The sequence below is a fragment of the Sesamum indicum genome, unplaced genomic scaffold (genome assembly GCF_000512975.1).
Source record: "Sesamum indicum cultivar Zhongzhi No. 13 unplaced genomic scaffold, S_indicum_v1.0 scaffold00145, whole genome shotgun sequence".
Lineage (NCBI taxonomy): Eukaryota > Viridiplantae > Streptophyta > Magnoliopsida > Lamiales > Pedaliaceae > Sesamum > Sesamum indicum.
In genome coordinates this window covers 135,985-158,602 of record NW_011628061.1, presented here as the reverse complement: position 1 = coordinate 158,602, position 22,618 = coordinate 135,985, and the positions used below count along the sequence as shown (strand labels likewise).

Genomic DNA, 22,618 nt, shown 5'->3' with positions numbered 1-22,618 from the left:
CAGTGAGCGAGCTAATGTGGCAAGGTCCCCACAGGTCGATGTGTATAGTTCGAAGGTGGATAGCGAACTAGTTGTACTATGAGAGAAAGGCAACCTTTGCTGCTTGGCTAGAGGACAGACATCGTAATTTTGACCAATAGAAATGGAATTATGTTTTATTTCTGGAGCACGAATATGCTTGATTACATTAGATGAAGGGTGGCCCAATTTACTGTGCCATAAATCACTGTCATTGTAGTGAAGTACAGAACAAGTGGTATGTTCAGAAAAAAGTTGTGAATAACATTGGGATCAAATAAGGTTGCATCTAAGCAGTACAAATTTTTAACTTACTTGCCAACTGCTATGACAGTTTTATTCCGGTCCTGAAAAACGCAATGAGAAGGGTGAAAAATAATCTCAATCATCAAGGAAGAGCAGATTCTATGTACGGATAAGAGATTAAATTTGAAAGAGGGGACAAATAACACATCAATGAGAGGAAGATTTTTCTGAAGGTAAGCACTCCCTGTATTTCTTACGGATTGTGAGGTCCCATCTGGCAAGTGAACAAGGGTCGGATGTGTAAGTGGTGTGATATTAGCAAGTGTTAGTACTGCCACATATATGGTTAGTTTTCCCATATTTATAATCCAAGAGGACAAAACACTACCTTCAGAAATAGTGAAAGCTCTGTTCATACCTGCAAAATCGTGAACATGACCCTGGTTGCTTTGCGGAGGTATTGTACGGTGTTTCGCATCAGCGGAATCAGTTCCTGAAGCAGTTTCTCCTTTATGCCAGTTTGTCCCAGGTCGACCCTATCAGTAGCGACCTGTGCTGCGAACACCCTGCTGCTACCATCATCCTTTGTCCTTTTGTCAGCGAGCTCTTTGTACCAGTCAGGTGTCCCATGGTGCTTGAAGCACATGCTTTGACTGTGCCCGGTTCGCTGACAGTGCGTGCAATATAAGGACCACTTGTCAACATTAGTTTTCTTCCTCTCAGGTCGTTGTCCACCTCACACATGCAGGGCTACGTTATCATCCTCAGTCAACTCCAACTGAATTTTCTTCTGCTTCTCCAAGCTCTGTATGATGGAATATGCCTTGTTGATGGAAGGAACTGGCTCCATGACCAGTAATTGATGTTGCACATTCTCAAAGATATCGTCAGCTGCATGAAAGCAACTTAATCTTCTACTGCTTTCCAAGCTCCACAAGTGCACCCACTGCACGTGCACTGGGGTGTTGGCTTTCGCTCCGCCATCTCATACCACAACCTCTTCATATTCGTAAAATAGGATGATAGGGGAAGATTCCCTTGTGTCATAAAACAGATTTCTCTCTGGATCTTATACAGCTGCGGCCTATTGCACTCTCCATATCGTTGTTCAAGGTTGACCTGGAGATTTTGCGAGGACTTCGTGTACATGTAGGCCTCCACAATGTCCTTGCATATAGAGTTTAAAATCCAGGTTGTCACCATGTTATCAACCCGAATCCACAGTTCAAAGAAGGGATCAATTTGGGCTGGTTTCTCTGAGGTGCCATTAATGAACCCTAGTTTCATCTTGGCGCGGAGTGCTCGTTCGATTCCAACACTCCAGTTCAAATAATTGTTTTCGGTGAGTGGTGCACTCACCAATATTATTCCCAGGTGATCGGACCTATGAAGCTGTAGCTTCTTGGGCAAAGGCTCCATTTCGATATTGAGTACTCAAAAATCGCCGGCTGCCGCCATCGCCTTAATGTATAGGAATTGTATGCAGAGACCTTAAAGAGAAGGCTCTGATACAATGCAAATGATCATAAATTAAAAGGAAAATATAGTATTCCCATTCTCAAAATATATGGAGAAAGCTAGTATTCATTCATCATCCTGAAAATACAATGAGAAACTAGTATAAATAAAACTAGAAGGAATCAAGCTAACCAATTGCTAACTAACCAAATCTACAAAATAATAAAAAAATCACAACAAATTAGAGAAAAAGACAAAATAGCAAAAACTGTACAGGAAAGGACAAAACTGAGTTGTTGAGGTCATTGGCGACCTATAGAACCGAGGTCGTTCTCGACTAAAGTGAGATAGCGATGCGACCTCGATACAGCCTGCGACCTCATGGACTCGCTTTGTTTACAGGGGGAATCAGAATACTTCAAATGGTACCTGATACTCAATAGTGCTCCATGAGATTCTTGTTGTAAAGCTGCCGATCAATGCAGGCTATTTCTTTCAGTTTTGCTTGTCAATTACTTACCAAAGCCAAAATTTTGCCTGTCTCAAATCCTCCATAGTTGGAGGACTGTGCCTGATGTAGGTCGCGCAAAATCTGGATCAGGTCGCGGAATTGAATCTCAAGGTCGGGTCGCTAGATCCTTCTTTCGAGCTACCTGTTAGTGGATCCTGAGAACAAAGCAAACGTGAGACTAGCCGAGTAGCCCTCGGCGATGGTTCTCTGATGCTTAAGTTAGAAAAGTGGGGTCGAAAAGATGAGATCGAAAATAAGCTGTGGTCGAATTAGATCAGAAAATGGAGGTAATATAAGAGCAAAACGTCCTTTGAATAATCATAAAGGAGACTATTTATTGCCGTACGGTACCATCTGGGAGAGCGACACGTGTCTCCATTGAGATGCTGCCACGTCATCCCAATCCAAAGGCCTTCCCTAGAAATGACTAATTCCCTGGTGAAAATTAGCCAAAATAGTCAATTGTAAATATATAAATGACTTAAAAAAGCAGGGGTATTTAGGTAATTTGATAATCTCCTCATCATTACTCCCCCACTTCTCTTAGTGTCATTAATGACACTAAGGGAAGTGAACAGGCGTTTCGTCAGAAGGAGCAATCCGAGCCGTCAACTGCTGCCCACGTCTCATCATCTGGTGAGGTATGGAAGGGCGCGCTGCCTCCCCTATATATAGCCCATTCTTTGAACTTCCTTGACCGCTCTTACCAACTAATCGCATTCGAACTCCCTTTGCGAGCTACTTCCTCCTTTTCTCCAAGTATTCTCCATTCCTTTCTTATTCCTGCTTTTAATATCATGTCTTCTAGGTCTAGGAGTTTCTCAGTCCCTGTGTTCGAGTCTGAGTCTGCATCGAGCTCTAGCTCTGGCTCGATGTCGGGGTCGTCAGCGATCTCCCCAAGGGAGGCTGTTGGTATTTCCCGCGATCCCGCTTCTTCCATACCTGCCTCTCGATTTGATCTTCCTGAAGGGACCGCCGATTCTGATATTATTACTCGTTCTTTTGATCGCATGCATCAACCCCTAAAGGCTTATTGTACATTATCCACCCTCCACTTGGATACGGGCTTACAACTTCCTTTACCCCGTGAGGTAAATAATATCCTTGTCAGGTTAGGCGTCTGTCCAATGCAACTGTCTCCCAATTCTGTTAGTTATATTCTTCTGTTCATCATTGTTATGAAACACCTTGACCGACCCCCAACCTTTGATAATTTCTGGTCTCTGACAATATTACCCTCCGAAAGATCAGGAGAATCTGGGTGGTTCTATTTAACCACACGTAAGGACTGTCGTTATTTGGACGACCTAAGGTCTAATGTAGGTCCTAGGCGTGATAGGTATTTCTTTCTTCGACCTCCACCCGGTAAATCTTGGGACTTCTATCTGGGTTGGCGTGAATCTAAGCCCAAACCAGAAACCTATGGGGAGGGGTTCGAGAGCGACCTCATCAACTACATAACGCTATTTTGGTACCTTCCCAAAGTACTACTATAGGAGAAAGTGTTGAAGCTCGCCGGCCTCTCCCCTGCTCCTATTCCAGTCAAGGGCGCATTAGGTGATCTCAAAAGTCTCATTCTTGTTTATTACTCTTTAAAGTGATCTTCTGACTCACTCCGTTGCAGAATCTGAAATCATGCTCGCCAGGATCGCGAACAAAGCTAGGGCTAAGAAAGGAACATTGCCCCCTTCAGTTGAACGCGAGTTAAAGCGTGCTGCAACTGCCTCAAAGGCAAAGACCAAAGAGCCCGCACAAACTCCTACTCCATCACCAGCAACCGCCACAGCTACTGACCAACCGACCTCTCCAATCAAACTGGGGGTTCATACCCCCGATACGCAAGTGGAAGTGGTCGAGGTCTCTGAGGATCGAGGCCTGAAGAGAAAAAGAGGCAAGGAGAAGGAGAAGGCATCTATAGCCAAACCCACTGAGAGCAGGAGCAAAAGTGGGAACGATCCCTCTTCCCGAGCAGGTAGGCAAACTAGATTAGAGGCCAAGCTCGCTGCTGCCAGAGCCGCCGAATCTCATCAGTGCCCTTTCTCTTTCCTCTCTCATGCAAATTCTTTGTTCCTTCACAAGCATGTATTCCTGCCTTGCTTTCTTTAAACATTAGGAATTGTCAGCTTTTTTTAGTTACTTCATTTATGTCTTTTGTTATGATATTCTTTTTCTAGACTAAGGAGTACATTCATGAAAATTACTCGTGTCCTGCTACCTCTTAGATGATAAATACAAATGAATAGATAGACAAATCTCTTGATGAGAATGGGCACCTCAAGTTCAAGCTGAATTCTTCAGTCACCAGCAAGGAAACGCAAGAATTCCAACCCTCGTCCATTTAGTCTCATCTTTTGTGTAATTCGCTTTATATTAAAATCGTTTTTCACACTTTTATTAGTACTTTCACAACTTATCTGTTGAAGGTTGTTACTAGTTAGTTAGGAGCAGTTAGTCGTCTTCTTCATTTCTTTCCCGCTTTTACAAAACATTATTTAAGGAGCTCAAATTTTACAATTCCATATACTTTTTGCTACATCTCTTTCTTCTGTGGTCAGTTTAACATGGTATTAAAGCCATCCTTATGATAATCTTTGCATATCTAAGAGTGATTCATGAGTCTATTTTATCTCTCTTCATGTGAATTAATCTGCTATGGCAAGCTGTATGAATGCAGCTCCGGATACTTCTGTTACTAATGGTGCTGGTTTTGGAAATTAGACTGGAAATTCGAGGATTCAGGTAGTGGATCATTCAGGAATTGACGTCTATCGGATTTTATAAACAATGGGGAGACTAATTGATAATTATAGAAAATTTAGATTTTATTATAAATAAATTATAGGGTGAAAACGAAATATATTAAAACTTTAATGGAATATATAGAAGCTTTTTATAATATTTGAGAGCAAATTATATTAATTAAAAAAATTAAGTAGGACATAATGTAAATTTTTGACAAAGGCTAAATAAAATGCAAATATATATATATAGAATGAAAGGGGGGAATTGGCAATTGTATGCCAACCACCCCGCCTCAACGCCCCATCCCCCTTCCTTGTTATAAATAGGTAAGAACAATCCACACACACAAAATCACAATCACATACACACATTTACATATAATTGAGGGTGCGACTGAAGAGATACGGCAGCTTTAGATTTTTAGTTTAATTTAATTTATATAATTATATTATTTAATTAATTAATTTATTAAAAAAGTTATAATTGGTGAATTAAATTATTAAATTTGTTAAATTTAATCATTACTATAGTTATTTTACTCAATTCTATCGGGCCTGCTAACCAAATGCGTAATTATATGTCTTGTGTTTTAACTAAATTCTATAGCAGCGAGAAATTGATAGAAAATTTATAAAAATACTCAAAAATTATATTTAAAAAATATTAAAAAATTATATTTGTGAAATATTATTGTTATTCAAAAATAATGGGATTCTCGTGATAATTCAATTTAGGGATGTTAATAAAAACGATATATATAAAGATATAAGTAAATGAATTTTTATGAGTTAGTTGATAAATTAAATATATACTTGAAAAACTTAGAAATGTAGTATTTAAAAGAAAGTGAAACGGAGAGTTGAATTTCGATATAAATAGAATATCAAAAGATTGGTCGAAATATACGAATATTATATAATATCTTAATTAGAAATAATGATATTTCCGACTATAGGACTTGATGATAAAATGGAGGTTGAACAACTTTTTGTTAACAGAATCATTTTGAGATTTGAGGTGAGTATGGCTAATTGAGTTTATATATATACATATAAAATTTTATATCAAAATCAAATATTGATTCTTGGGTTTATATATATACTTATATGGATATAATATATTGATTGTTTATATACTTGATCGTGGATGTGAAGATAATAAAAAATAAACGCAAGAACTAAACGAATCTAAGGGGTGTACCCTTGGAGTTCCCGGGCGTTCGATATTATAAAATAAAAATAAACATGGGGCTGATGTAAAATCTATAAAATCGAAAAACATAAAGGGAAAAACGATACCTTTGTTCTTCACGGTCGTTTGAAATGTTCTTCACTTGAGGCCAACATAGCAGCTCTCTAATTTTTTCACATCACACCGGAGTTGAGATCTTTACATCCTATTTGTTAGAAGAGAATAAGAGGAAAAAATGCACCAAGTGCATTGAGAGAGAGAGAGAGAGAGGGGGGTGGCCGAGCACCATGGAAGAGGAGGGGAATTTTTTTTTTTTGTTGTGTGATTATGATTATAATTATTTCTTAAATAATTATATTTCATATATTTTTTTTTAGATGATTAAGAATCTTTTCAAATACATTCTACTATCTACAAGGTATATTTCTCTTTATTCTAAGAGATCCCCAAAATTGTTAGAATTGCATTTTTCAAAATTGCAATTTGCTAGTCATTTATTTCCTTCAATGGAATTTCTCATGTGCTCAAAATAATGGGCTTGGCCGATTTTTATATATAAAAATACAAGCCCAATGAATTTTTATTTAAATCTAATTTAATGAAAATCCATTTAATTGAGCCCAACTTGTATTTAATCTAATTAAATACATAAGCCCAAATTATTCCTAATATTCAATAAGATCCAACTTATTAAATTATATGGACAAACCCAAATATAAATTAATGCCATTAATTTATTTTTCGGCCTTTTGCATCTAATGATCTCTCTTTGTAAGTAATCCAATTACTTATGGAATTAATTCTAAATTAAATCCTTGTTCCTTTTAGATGATTTGTGTGTGACTCTTAGGTTCACCTTTCAGCTGGACTTCAGCTAGTATCTTACACTATTATTAATTAATACAATTTAATTAATAATTTTTTTATTAACCTTTAATCAAGAAAGGCCTTCACCATAGATGGCCGTCTAGCAACGATTCATAGCACTAGAGATTAGGTGAATTACGGCGTGAACAATTAGGGTCTCGATCGATATGGGTACAGTCCTTCCGACTTTAGTCTATGGCATAGAATTAGGTATCGGTTCCCATCCTGGACTTAGCGGCTATACTTAATACATGAAATCGCGGTACGACAAGTTTTTCAATATAGGAACCTTTTTTCCTATTTGATCAATGATTTTGGCCACAGATTCTAAAGCGTGAACGCATCTCCAAGTGCATAGGAGATACCTTTGCTACATACTAACAGGGGATGGAACCTGTTCTTGGAACTCACCGTCCTCGCTACATACTCCAACTGTAGTGGACAAGGCTTATGATGATCATGTCAGTGACCCAATCACCTCCCACACAGATCCAAGATACAGTCTTCATATGCACGTGGCTACAGTGATCCCTCAAGTCTGAGGACTATGCCCATACTATCGAAGTCGGGGACTGAAGTCATACCGATCGAACCTCCAAGGATTCCATACCATGATACCCGCGAGTCAGTGTACTTAGTTGACCATCTTGTCGACTAACCCATTGAAATTGCATAGACATCCAACATCTATCGCCGATGAAATGGGACACTCATCCAATGAATGTAATACTCAGTGCAAGTCTCAGTAGGACTATTGATGCCCAGTTTCATAGCCGTCATCCAATGCGCAGTCCAACTACATGGGTTATTAAGTGGTCTGTGGGCATCTGTTGTGACGTCAAAGCAGTGCTTAACGTAATTTGGTAAGCACAACAGATACATGTGCTCAAGATGAATACTTACCATATTTATCGGAATAATACTTTTTATATAAAGTAATTGAATGGTACTCAAAATTGCCAATCTAATTGGCTTTTCGTCACCTATTCGAACAATCTCCCACTTAGTTTATGAGCAATCTGCAATACCAGCCAGGTCTTATGGGTCTACTATAGTTTATGCCGATGTCGTACGGTCCAACTACACGTTACATCTTCTTATAATCGCTCCAAGCAGTTCATGGTGTCTAAAATTTTTCCTCGGACATGTGATGAGATCTCGGATCTTTTATCTTACGCCATAGCCTAGTTGTGATCCTCCAAGGTGACGGGCATTGTTTTTCAATCCTAATGTTTTTTTTAATATAATTTTTAAAGTTTCCATACATTCAATTTTTCATGATGAAATTCCTTGCGATATTCCACTTGGAATCTTTCCAATATTACCATATTATCATAAAGCTTGAATGTAGACTCGTTTTGAGATTAGGCATTATTCATTTGATGCTGGAAGCTATTATCGCTATCGCCTTCCAGAATCAACTCTCTATTTATGTGCGTCAACAACACTTCTTTAATACTTATTCAGTTATATAAAGATAGCCTTTCAACAGCTGTCTGTTGCCTCGTCGGTGCATACTCTGTTAGAATAGGTGACCTGGAAGTCAATTAGATTGGCATACTTGTAAACCATTCTGACAATAACTCGATTACATATAATATTGTTTAGTGAATAAAATGAGTATTCGGTATTGGCATTTTCTTTGTTCTGCTCATTGTATATATTTGCACTTCTTTTGGACATCACAACAAAGCCCAAAGACCACTTTGACAACCATGCAACAATTGGACTGCCAATTGGATGGTGGTTATGAAATCAACTATCAAGGGTTGGGTCTGAAATATTCCAACTTGAGGACCTCGAGAATGTGCATCAAGTGTTCTATGGAGACTTGCATTAAGAGTCCGCATTCATTTGATGAGTGTCGGGTTTCATCATGGACAAACGTGGGATGTCTATGTGATATTAGTGGGTCGATTTGCTAGGAGTTGAATTCACTGAACTGACTCGCGGGGATTGTTAAATGAAAGTTTTAGAGGCTTGGTCGGTATGATAGTAAGGGAGTAGTCCTCAGACTTGAGGAATCACGGCAGTCACGTGCATATGATGACTATATGTTGGATTTGTGTGAGATGTGATCGTGTCACAAACATGGTCATCATAAGCCTTGTCGAGATAGTCAAAGCATGTACCGAGGATGGTGAGTTTCAAGAAGAGGATCCGTCCCCTGTCAATACGTGACATAGGTATTTCCTATGCACTTAAGATGTGTTTGCGCTCTATGAACCTGTGGACACATTCATTGGTCGAATAGGAAAAAAGGACCCTATGTCGAGCAATTTGGCGTAACATGATCTCAAGTATTAAGTATAGATACCAAGTTCAGGATCGGAGCTTTCACGTCCAAGACTAAGGCCAGGAGACGATAGACGGAAGGACCGTAGCTATATGGACTCGAGAGCCTAAAAGTTCACGTGGATATTCACCTAGTCTCTAGCGACATGCACCGTTGCTAGACGGCCACCGATGGTTATGAGCTTTCTTGATCAAGGATTGATCGAGAATTATTAATTAAATTAGTTTTAATTAATAATAGCGTTTGTCATTAGCCTAAGTCTAGGTGAGAGGTGAACCTAAAGAGTCAGGCACAAATCATTGAGAAGAGACGAGGAATTAATTGCATAATTGGATTACTTACAAATGAGAGAGATCCATTGGATGGAAGAGCCCAAGGATAAATTAATAAAATTAATTTATATTGGGCTTGTCTATAATAAGTTGGACTTATTAATTATAAAGATGTATTGGGCTCATGTATTTAATTGGATTAAATATATGATGGGCTTAATTAGGTTGATTTTAATTAAACTGAATTTAATTAAAATTAGTTGGGCCTTGTATATTTTTATCCTAATAAAATCAGTCAATACCCCCTAAAATAAGCACACTGGATAATTCTAGGGAAGGCAATAATTGACTAGCAATTCTCACTTTTCGAAAGTGCTATGTTGGTCATTCTTTATTTGGAATAAAGAATATATTGCCTTATGGATAATGGAATGAACCTATACACATTCTAGTATATTCATACAAGGTATATATATATTCTAATTAGTTATTTGGAATAATTAATTATTACACAACACACAAAAAAAATCCTCCTACTTTAGAACAACTCCAATCGGCCGCCCCCTCTCTCTCAAAACACACTTGTTGTGTTTTCTCCCGTATTATCTAGGAAAAATATTTTTTTAGTCCATTAAGTATGCCCAATTTTAATTTTAATCCTATAAGTATGCCAATTTTTTTATTAACTCCAGTAACTTATAAAATTGATTAGATTTAGTCTTCCGGTGGATTGAATTTATAATTTGCGCCAGAAAAGTAACATGGCTAGACACCTAGATGCGTTTTTGTTAATTTATAATGCTGTGTGGCTATAATTATGAGGTACAAGACAAGTTGGCCATCTTTTGGAGGGAAGAAAGGTGACTTTTCCATCCAAAACACTTTTCCTTAACCAACAAAATATATTTTCTTTTCTCCAGACTTGCACAAACCCATTTCTCTCCTTATCTCTCGGCTCCAATGCCTTCTGCCATGGAAGGACCACTTTTTTGCTACTGCAGAAAGAAACCAATGGTTCGGACTTGTTGGATTAATCAAAATCCAGGAAGGACGTTGCATTCCTGTCAAGATTACAAGGTAATATGCTCATTTTTTTCCCCAATCACTTTCCTTTTAAATTTTTTTTGGATTTTTTAAATGAATTTAGTAATTCCGTTAACGAACGAGACCTCAGCCTGCTAACTAGCTATGCAGAGGTATCCCTCCGTGCTCAGCTTCTTAGAGGGACTACGGCTTTTTATGCCGCGGAAGTTTGAGACAATAATAGGTTTGTGATGCCCTTAGATATTCTGGGCCGCACGCGCGCTACACTGATGTATTCAACGAGCCTATAGCCTTGGCCGACAGGCCCGGGTAATATTTGAAATTTCATCGTGATGGAGATAGATCATTGCAATTGTTGGTCTTCAACGAGGAATTCCTAGTAAGCGCGAGTCATCAGCTCGCGTTGACTACGTCCCTGCCCTTTGTACACACCGCCCGTCGCTCCTACCAATTGAATGATCCGGTGAAGTGTTCGGATCGAGGCGACGTGGGCACTTCGCTGCCCACGACGTCGCGAGAAGTCCACTGAACCTCATCATTCAGAGGAAGGAGAAATCGTAACAAGGTTTCCGTAGGTGAACCTGCGGAAGGATCATTGTCGAAACCTGCAAAGGCAGACCGCGAACACGTTAAAAATAAAATCGAGGCCCGGGCGCGGGACGAGCGCCCCCGTTCGGTCCCTATCCTGCTGCCGGTGCGCGCTCACCCGGGCGCCGTGCGGGCTAACAAACCCCCGACGCGGTACGCGCCAAGAAAAACTGAACGAAGCGTCCGCCGCAAGGTGGCCCCGTCCGCGGGGTGCACGGGTGGAGGGGACATCTCTCGAATATCAAAACGGCTCTCGGCAACGAATATCTTGGCTCTCGCATTGATGAAGAACGTAGCAAAATGTGATACTTGGTGTGAATTGCAGAATCCCGTGAACCATCGAGTCTTTGAATGGAAATTGCGCCCAAAGCCATTAGGCCAGGGCACATCTGCCTGGGCGTGGGGGGCGGACATTGGCCTCCCGTAAGCAGTCGCGCGCGGCCGGCCTAAATTCGATCCCACGGTGACGCTTCGTCACGACTAGTGGTGGTTGAATCCTCAACTCGCGTGTTGTCGTGCCGCGCTCGGCGTCGTCAGCTCGGGCATCACGTTGGACCCAAAGGCGCCAGCGCCTCCGACCGCTACCCCAGGTCAGGCGGGATCACCCACTGAGTTTAAGCATATCAATAAGCGAAGGAAAAGAAACTTACAAGGATTCCCCTAGTAACGGCGAGGGAACCGGGAATAGCCCAACTAGAGAATTGGGTGGCTTCGTTGTCCGAATTGTAGTCTAGAGAAGCGCCCTCAACGGCGGACCGGGCCCAAGTCCCCTGGAAAGAGGCGCCGGAGGGGGTGAGAGCCCCGTCGTGCCCGGACCCTGCCGCGTCGGGTTGTTTGGGAATGCAGCCCTAATCGGGCGGTAAATTCCGTCCAAGGCTAAATACAAGCGAGAGACCGATAATGAACAAGTACCGCGAGGGAAAGATGAAAAGGACTTTGAAAAGAGAGTCAAAAAGTGCTTGAAATTGTCGGGAGGGAAGCGGATGGGGGCCGGCGATGCGCCCCGGTCGGATGTGGAATGGGAGAGCCGGTACGTCGATCGGCTCGGGGCGTGGACCAGCACGGATTGAGGTGGCGGCCAAAGCGCAGGCAGTCGATATGCCCGCAGAACACCATCGCCCCGATCGTAGCGGACAGCGTGCGGATTGAGGTGGCGGCCAAAGCCCAGGCAATCGATATGCCCGCGGAACACCATCGCCCCGATCGTAGCGGACAGCACGCGCCTCCGTCGTGCTTCAGAAATTGCACGCTCCCAGCGCTAGCTAGCAGGCTCCCCATTCGACCCGTCTTGAAACACAGACCAAGGAGTCTTACATGTGTGCGAGTCAACGGGCGAGCAAAACCTTAAGGCGTAAGGAAGCTGACCGGCGCGATCCCCCCCGAGAGGTGCAACGCCGACCGACCTTGATCTTCTATGAAGGGTTCGAGTGAGCATACCTATCGGGACCCGAAAGATGGTGAACTATGCCTGAGCGGGGCGAAGCCAGAGGAATCTCTTCTTCAGTATTAGGATTTTTTGTGAAAAATCTCTTATTGCAATAACGGGTAAGGTTTCGCTTGCTTCTTTAGGAAAAACTCTAGGTTTTTCCGTGCAAATTCCTGATCCCGAATCAATATGAGCTGTAAAATACTCTGTCTTATATTGATCATACAACATACCTACAGATATGTATATAGAAAAGAGACTCGTCATTCAATCCTTATGGTAACACCATCAGACTGAATTTCATTCTGTTACCTTTACTTCTGCATGGTTTAAGATTTTCGAAGAAACTTAACACCAAAGTCATACTCGTCCTGCAACACCTGTGACTAAAATTTCATGGCCTGCTATTTCTACCATGCCTTCATATTTTCCAACAATAGGTTGTTGCAAATGATATAAGTCATCACAATGGAAAAAAGTTTCTTTCTTAGTTTTACGTTATCTACCCTAATCTCTTGAGGAGTTAAAGCTTTTAATAACTCTTTCTCCTTTCCTTTGTAGCCTGTAATCCTATCTTCCGAAATGGACATCCGAGTACTAAACTCAGTTTTAGAGCTAAGTGTTCTATCTAAAACTGAGTGATCTTTTATGATGATATCAACACCATCTATATTAGGTATCCTAATAGGATCTGGTGTCATTACCTTATCGAATTCTTTGAAAATTCTAGGAATTTCAATAAACTCTTTCCTAAGGAACAGATTTGAATGATGAGTATTGAAAAGGGCATAAGCTATTCTATAAGTTATAGAATATGGTCTGTTACCTTCTTTTATTAGATCTTTTCTCTTAAAATCGTGATGAAGGTTTAAGACTCTACTGAAATCATGGTCTATTAGGTTGTATGCAATCCTAGGATGAATGTCAAACATCAATTTTTCTACATACAAATTACCTATCATTGTTACAAGACAGTCATCTCTTAAGTTATTGATTATTCTATCAATTATCGATAAATGTATTTCTGAATCAATTCCTTCTTTAAAAGTTGCTTTCATTACTAGTTCAATAGTTTCTATGTGGGTCCATTTCATAGTAACAACTACTTCTTCTCTAACCTTACTTAATTTTTCAAGAATTTCTTCTTTAGGAATTAATTGCATCTACATCACATTACCAGAAAGTTCCATAGGTATAGCAAACTCACCTGAACTTACTTTGTAGAATATGTGATGCTTCCTTTAGTTTAGTCCTATCAGATTTGGGAATTTTCCAATTACTCCAATCCTAAAACCATCATATGGGCTGAGGTTAAAATCTTGTCGCATGATTTTTTCCATGGTTTTGCTTGACACCGTCATTTTGGAAAAGAATTCTGATACGCTTTCGAAAGTTTGAATCCTATCTCCCTCGTTGTAATTATTCTGACTCGGTTCAAGATCCATCCAAATCAGTCTCTATTTTCTCCTCATAGACTATGTTCATGCTGATGTTTGGGGTCCTTCTAAAGAAGCCACCCATGGTGGAAACCGATACTTTCTATCTATCGTTGATAACTTTTCAAGAAAAGTCTTTAATTTTTTTATTAAAACATAAATGAGAAGTTTAAAAATTCGAAAAATGGAAAACTCTTGTTGAAAAACAAACGGGACAAAGACTGAAATCACTTCGTACTGATAATGGTCTCGAATTTTGCAATAAAAAATTCACTGATCTATGTGATAAATTTGGGATTAAAAGGCATAGGACCAACCCATACACCCCGCCGCAAAATGGTGTTGCAGAACACATGAACCAAACTTTACTTGAAGAAGTTAGATGTTTGCTGATCAGTTCTAGTTTACAAAAGTCTTTTTGGGGTGAAGCAGTTTTAACTGCTGCATATTTGATAAATCTGTCGCCTTCTGTGCCATTGCTTGGTAAAATCCCCTGAAACTGTTTGGTGTGGTAAAAAACCTAATGTTTCTCTTCTTCGTACTTTTGGTTGCTCTGCATTTGTTCATCAAAATTTTGACAAACTTGAACCTAGATCTCTTGAATATGTTTTGATTAATTATCCCAAAGGGGTCAAAGTGTATAGACTATGGTTACGTAGTCAACCTGGTTTCAAAGTTATTATTAGTATGGATGTAACTTTCAATGAAAATGAAATGCCTTATCTGTCAAAAATAGAGTTAGACCAAAAAGACTCAACCTTTGATAAGGTGGAGGATAACCAACAAGGGGGAGGAGATATAGAAGAAAATTTTGATTCTTTTCATAGAAATACCTGTAGAAATTCCTGAAAAAACTAAAACCTCTCTAGATAATTACCAACTAGCAAGGGATAGAAGTAAAGAACATAGGATCCCCTCTAAGCTCAAAGACTTCCATGTAGCACTCAATATTGAAAATTCTGAACCTTCAAATGTAGATGAAGCCCTAAATTCTAAAGAATGGCTTAGTGCCATGAACGAGAAAATGAAATCTTTGAAGGATAATAATACTTGGGATCTAGTGCCTAAACCCAAAAATTGTTCCTTAGTAAATTGTAAATGAATGTTTAAAATCAAACAGGAAAATCCCACAAAATACAAAGCTAGAATAGTAGCCAAGGGATTCACTCAAAAGAAAGGAATAGATTATAACGTTTTCTCCAATTGTCAAATATACCACTGTGCATATGATTATTGCTCTTACTGCTCATTATGATTGGGAGTTAAAACAAATGGATGTTAAAACTATTCTTTTGCATTGTGATCTAGACAAAAACATTTATATGCATCAACCCATTGGCTTTATTGATAAAACAATCCTTACTATGTTTGCTTGTTGAAAAAATCTCTATATGGCTTGAAACAATCCCCTAGGCAATTGAATAAAAAGTTTGAGTTGTTTATGCTTTCTCTAAACTTCAGAAGGAGTGATTAGGATCATTGCCTCTACTTCAAGTATATGAATGATATTCTTATCTTTCTTGTGTTATATGTTGATGACATGCTCATTGCAAGCTCTAGCATTAAAACTGATTGAGTCTTTACGAAAAGATCATTCTAAAAATTTTGAAATGAAAAACCTTGGTGATGCAAAAATAATTCTTTGTATGGACATCACTAGAAATAGAGATATGTATTTTATACTTTTAAACCAAAAAACTTACATTCATTCTATTTTAAAAAAGTTTTCAATCGAAAATTCAAAACCCACCTCTGTGCCATTAGCTGCTCATTTCCAATGATGCTAAAACTAATGTCCAAAAATAGATTCCAAAAAAGAGGAAATGAGTAAAATTCGTTATTCAAATGTCATTGGATTTATAATGTTTCTCATGGTCTGTACTATACCCGATATTGCATATGCTATAAATTGTCTTAGCAGGTATATGTCCAACCCGGGACCTCCTCATTGGGAGCTTAAAATGGCTTCTAAGGAACCTACGTGGTTCCGACGATATTAGTATAACCTTCTCTAAGTTCTCTGATTATATTCATCTTGTTGGGTACCTTGATTCTAATTATGCAAATGAAAAGGATAGTAGAAAATCCACTACATCTTACATCTTCACTTTGTGTGGTTCATGCATAAGTTGAAACTCCCAACTACAACATATTGTTGCTTTTCCTAGCACTGAAGCCGAATACATTGCTACTACCGAAGCCTTTAAAGAGGTAATTTGGCTAGAAGGATTAATCAAAGAAATTGGTTTTCTCAACAATAAACTTACAGATTTTTCTGAAAGTAAATCCTCCATCCAACTTTGCAAAATCCCTGTTTTTCATGATATGACTAAACACATCGATGTGAATACTATTTTATTCGTGACAATGTGAGTAAAGAAGTGATAAAATTAGAAAAGATTAAAACTGAGGAAAAACCTAACTGAAATGGGTACTAAGTGTTTGCCTGTTGAGAAATTTGTTAACTGATTAAAAATTTTAAATCTTGTTCCTGGTTAACTCTGCTGCAGGTTAGACACTGTTTCTCAATTGCAGGTACACTAAGGCGGGGCCTTAGCCTATGATGAGAATGCCAGATCCAACTCTTTTAATCCGGACCGTGTTCCTTATTAGAAGTTCTTGGTCCAAGGTCGAGTGTGTTATATTTATGGCCCAATGACCTTATTTAACTAGGCCCACATGGCAGCCCATAACCTGGCCCACTCTGTGGCCCACGAACGACCTATACCCGACCCACCTACCTAGGTACTTATATACCTTCTCTTAACCTTAACCGTCATCTTCACCTCTCTCTTACGCCGTCTGCTTCTTCTTCACCATATCCTCTCTGTGATCTTTTCCCTTCTCTGTCACCAAAATCCATGGCCTCTTTCCTAAACCAATCTGATGGTTTAAGGAAAACTTCTCTAACCTTCCATTCTGACCTCTTCTCTCGACCTTTTAAATAGGGGTTTTTCTTCCCCTTTCCTAAGATACTGAAAAGTGATTATCTCCTAAGCTTTTTTACATGTCTTCGTGAAATCGAGAGTTGGGGGTCAATGTGACCATGTGATAAAAAGATCTAACTAATCAAAAGTGTGTGGTCGGGATTCTAAGTTTTCTATGGTGTTACCATGGGTGAGTGCTTTGGGTGCGGGACTTTTGTGACTGTATTCCCTCATTCGGATCTTGCTTAGTTTGAGCCGAGTTCTTTCAACAAAATTGTTTCTGTTTATTCTTTTATTCATTGTTATCATTCATTTAAATTTGTAATATTCTTAAGGAATTTCCTACTCCATTATTGTAATAGTGGATTTGGTTATCTTGGTGATATCTACTCTACAAAGAGCTGTGACAAGCCATCAGACATTCTCGAGAAGTTTAATCAACTTGCTGGCTATGCTCCTAATGAAGAGATAGAACTCTGCGAGGTTTGTTACAAAATATAAATAGAAGAGATAGTATTTGCTTATTTCAACATACTGGTAACAATCCTAATATATTGTTGTTAGCTGCAAGTTAAAATGAAACCCACATGCAACTGTTTCCATTAAATGGAGCTATTATTCAAATGTCATGGAGATTAACATAACTCATGTTACATGCAATTTCTTTACAAGGACTTGAAAAATTCTATGCATATGGAATATAATGCACATATTCATTTTAAATGGTGAAGATATATTTCATAAAATGCACATATACAGTTCAAATGTTGAAGATATCTTTCACAAAATGCCCAAATATAATTTTAATGTTGAAGTATCTTGTGATTTTTGCTTCTTAGGAAATAAAGTTTGAGCACACAGTCATGTGTGTACATCGACATTTACATCTAACCAGGTATATGAAAATCACAAGCACAAGTATTTTGTCAGGACAAAGATTGTATTTTGATAACTTTTCGGTTTCTTTTATTGCAGCTAGAGAATGGGGACATTGTCTGGTATCAAAAGTCACTGCCTCCTCAAACAAGGAAGCTATTTCGTTGCCCAGATATTCCATCTTTCCCTGAATACCAGCATAGCCTCTAAGTACATTTTCATAAATATTGTGTTCATATTAATGTAATATTTATTTGTATGCATTCGCATCTTCGGTAGAACCAGTATATTGTAATTACAAGATATATGTTTCACATGTCATATTTAATTCTTATGTTGATTGTGTTGCTAGATTTTGGGAATATCTTTTCCTAAAGTATCGAACATAATCCATATTGGTCTAACTTGGACCTTTTCGGCATATATTTCATTTCGATAGCTCATTAATGTTTTTCGAAATTGCCTCTTTCACAGCTAGTAATTCTTCATATTTAAGCTTTTCTTTAATGTAAACACATGACTCAGAAGATGTCCAATCCTTTTCTTTTGGTCCCCTTGGTTGATTGTTTTCTAAGAATATTTTAAATATGTTGGGTGTTTCCTAGTTATTCTCCAACCTTGAACCAAAAAATCTTTTGGAGGAGGTTTCATTTGATGAGACTGAAAACCATGTACAAATTTCAACTTTCTTGCAAATTTTTGGTTATTCAAATTTAGAGAAATATGAAACCTCCCGTAGTTTCCTCCCTCCGTACCTAGACATGGATGAGCATGCAAGTCAGGTTGACTTCTTTCTCAACCTTCCTTCCTCCAAACCTAAACATGGGAGAGCATGCACATCATGCTCACTACTTTTTCAGTTTCCTCCCTTAGGTGTTAGACGTGAATAGCATGTAAGTCACACTTATTTTATTATTTCACCTAGACACGGATTACCATGCAAGACAAGCTCACTTTTTTCTCACTTTCCTCCCCTTGAACGTATATGCAGATGAGCATGCACGTCACACTTACTCCATGAATTCCTCCCTCCAAACCTAGATGCGGATGAGCATTTACGACAAGCTCAGGTTCCTCCCTCCAGACCTAGATGCGGATACGCATTTACGTCAAGCTCCTTCATGTCTTCTTCTCTCCTGACGCAGATGCGTATGCGCATTTATGTGAAAACTCACTTTATATGTTCCTCCATCCGAACATAGGTGCAGATGAGCATGCACGTGCGTACTTCCTTCTAAGCTTCAACTTTTAGTTATTTTTAATGAGAGTATAACTCTACTAGATGTTGTCCTTGTTATTCTTTTAAATAGTTCCTTCTCACTCAAATTCTCTTCTATAGGTTCCCTTTGTAGTGTAATATCAATAGTTATTTATAATTTTAGACTTCATATAGTAGCTTTGCATTTGACTGAAAACCATATCTCTAGTTGTCTCCAGTTTACGCTTATCCAATATCTCGCGCTTAGTAAATGAATTGTTATGTGTTTACTTGAATTTTATACTTAAAAATAGCAATAAGAGGGCTAACATAGATGAGACTCGTATTTGCCACATTGGAGATTGCTATTGCAAGCACCCTGTGCTGCAAATCGCTTTAGATGAAGAACCCATTTATTTCACTACGACATTAGACATTTGCGTTCTTGCTTGCTCTCGAACTTATCTTTTATTTTTCCCTACGTGTTTCTCCTCCTTCAGAAAGTCCCTTTTTTCACATAGTCAGCGATGTGATGCATATTGACTATTGTATAAGCTACGTAAAGATAGCGCGGTTAAATTACTTCCTAGCCCATATTATTTGTTTCATAAAAAAGTTTTACTTATTGAAGTATTTGGATATGTGATGCAATTATTCGCTTAAAATTATAGAAAATATAGAACATGTACATTGTCTCTCCAAGAAAGCATGAATCATTCTGGAGTATAATGTTATATTATCCAATGATGTTGTTGGATTTTTTGGCCCATGACCCACCTCCCCCACCCCCCACTTGGATGGCAGCCCACTTGCTGTTCGGCCCATTACCTGACCCGACCCTTCTTCTACTTAACCCTAAATCACCTACTTAACCCTATTCTTCAACTATTCAGCCAATGCCTCTTCGTCTCCCTCCTTTCTATCTCTGGTTTTATTCCTCTCAAGTTTCCAATGCTCTTGAAAATCTCTCATCATCTCACCTCTTTCTATCTTTGTTCTCTGTGTTCTATCTGTATATACATATATTGGTCTTCTATGGTTTTAAAGAGATTGAACAACAACAAAACTAAAACCCCTCTTCATAAAATACTTTGTGAGAATATTTGCAGAGTGTGAAAGAAACTTCTTAGTGAAATTTTGAGTGATTCTAAATGAAGCCTAAGTGGTCTCTTTGTGGGTCTTTGTGTCTTGGTGGCTTTGTGGGTTTTTTGCAACCATGAGGGTTGTCGGCCAGTGGTGGGGCTTGGGCATTCGGCTGCTGGATCTTGCTCCTAGCCGGTTACTTTACTGGTTTCCATATTGCTATTTTTCTGTTATTCTTTCTTTATTCATTGATCTGAAATTATTGTGTAAGGATTTTCAAATCCACCATTATATCTGTAGTTATTGTTTCATTTCGGTTCATCACATTGTAAATAAATTCCCAACATATCTCATATTATTATCTTCCACGATTCTTTGAAATTCCTCGCTCTTTCTATTTCTCCCTCTCTTGCTCCTTGTTTCTCGTTATCTTAGTGTGATGCCTATGTTTGTGTGCTTTATTGCTCTTCGACTTCTCTTTTATTTTCTCTCTTTGCATTTCTCCTCCTTGGAACGGCCCCTTTTATCACATAGTCGATGTTGTGCCTCATATTGACTATTGTATACGTTAATTGCCTGAACAAAGCATAATTAATTACTTTCCTAGTCCGTATGATTTGTTTCACTACAAAAGGTTTTACCTATTGAAGTATTTGGGTATTTGATGCTATTATTTGCTTAAAAATATACAAGATATAAAATTTGTACATTCTCACCTCCGAGAAACAATGAATCATATCGGAGTATAATATTATCGAGTGATCTCATCATATTATCTTCCACGATTCTTTAAAACTTTTGCTCTTTCTCTTGCACCTGGTCTTGATTCCCATTATCTAAGTGTGCATGTGCGTGTGCATACCTGGACACTATTAGTTACTCAATGTACCCCATTTATAACATCTATTTCCTTTCGGTGACCCCAAAATAATGGTTCTAAGTCTAAAAGTATTTTTTTCCCCGTAACTACCTTCTTGTTAAAGCACTGATGTGATGCTTCTAACTTTCACCTAATATATCCTGACTTTTTTGGTTTGTTGTTCTGCAGGTTATCCACTTTCGCTCCTTGGAAAGGCTTGAAAAGGATGAATTTTGTTTACAACTGTAATCCAATAGAAGACAGACTTTTAATTCTAAAGTGTAATTTCCTATGTTATGGTTGGTAATATTGATCCACTTAACGCTGCTATTCAAATTTCACTAATTGTGAAGGTCAAAGCTTGATTCATATGACGAAGTTGTTAAGAGAGTAGCAAACCAACTCGGAGTCGATGATCCGTCGAAACTACAGCTTATATCATACAATATCTACTCTCAGCGACCAAAAGCTCATCCTATAAGATTTCGAGGAGTAGAAAACTTGTTAGAGATGCTGCTGCATTACGACCAAGTATGCATTCATACAACTTTAAGTCGGGGTTCATTTGATGAGGGTGTGAAACTAACAAAGCATTACTTTCTTATTCAGCTTTCTAGTCTTCTATATTTTGAAATAGTGGATATACCTCTGTCAGAATTGCAAGAGTTGAGAATCCTCAAACCAGCTTTCAACTATGCGGCAAACTCTGAAGTGAGTATTCATTCATAATTAGACATTATGCTCCTATACAAGTGCATACATATGCAAGACTTGCAAATTTATTACATATTTAGCAAACATTAAATATCTTATTTGTTTTCCATATATAGCTAGAAATTCACAGTATTAGGTTGCCAAAAGAAAGCATTGTTGGTGATGTGCTTGAGCATCTCAAGGAGAAGGTAATATAGCTGACAAGTTATTACTGGGAGTGTGCATGTGTGTGTTCCTAGAATTTTAAGATTTGTCGCATAAGATAGCATTAATTGTTGCAATGTTTACGTTAAACAGGTGAAACATTCTCGTCTAAATGCAGAGCTCAGGTTGCTGGAAGTATTCTCGCACAAGATCTATAAGGTCCTGAATTATCGCATCTTCTTTTTGTTTCATTCATTAGTTTCGTAATATTAATATCAAAAAAATATTCTTCTAAACTTTTACTTAATAATCCAACTTAAATAGTTAAATTCAATTTATTTTACGCTGAAAAATCTTGTATGGGTTGACTACACACAAATTGCACGTGCCGGAGATATGCACTCTGACTTGGAAGTTAAGTCTCAGTACTTGCTAGGTTTTTATAGTTTGCTCGTGTGGTCTTCACTTAGTTTTTCCAAATGGATGTTAGAAATTCCTTATGTCCAGCCTTCTATTCTTATTTTTTTATGTTGCTGAAACTCCAAGTTGCTACAGATATATCCTAATAGTGATAAGATTGGAGCAATAAATGACAATCGCTGGACTTTACTAGCAGAGGCGTTCTGTTTCTATCTCTATACATATGTGAGTCTATGTATGTAAATGCTTGCATTTTTTAGGTGATACACATAACAAAAAATATCTTGCTAATTGCTTTCCAT

The 22,618-nt window shown here is 38.4% G+C and overlaps 1 pseudogene; it reads left to right on the top strand.

The window, feature by feature from the left end:
- The window catches only part of LOC105179345, a 63,835-nt pseudogene that overhangs the window by 35,766 nt on the left and 5,451 nt on the right, over window positions 1-22,618 (top strand).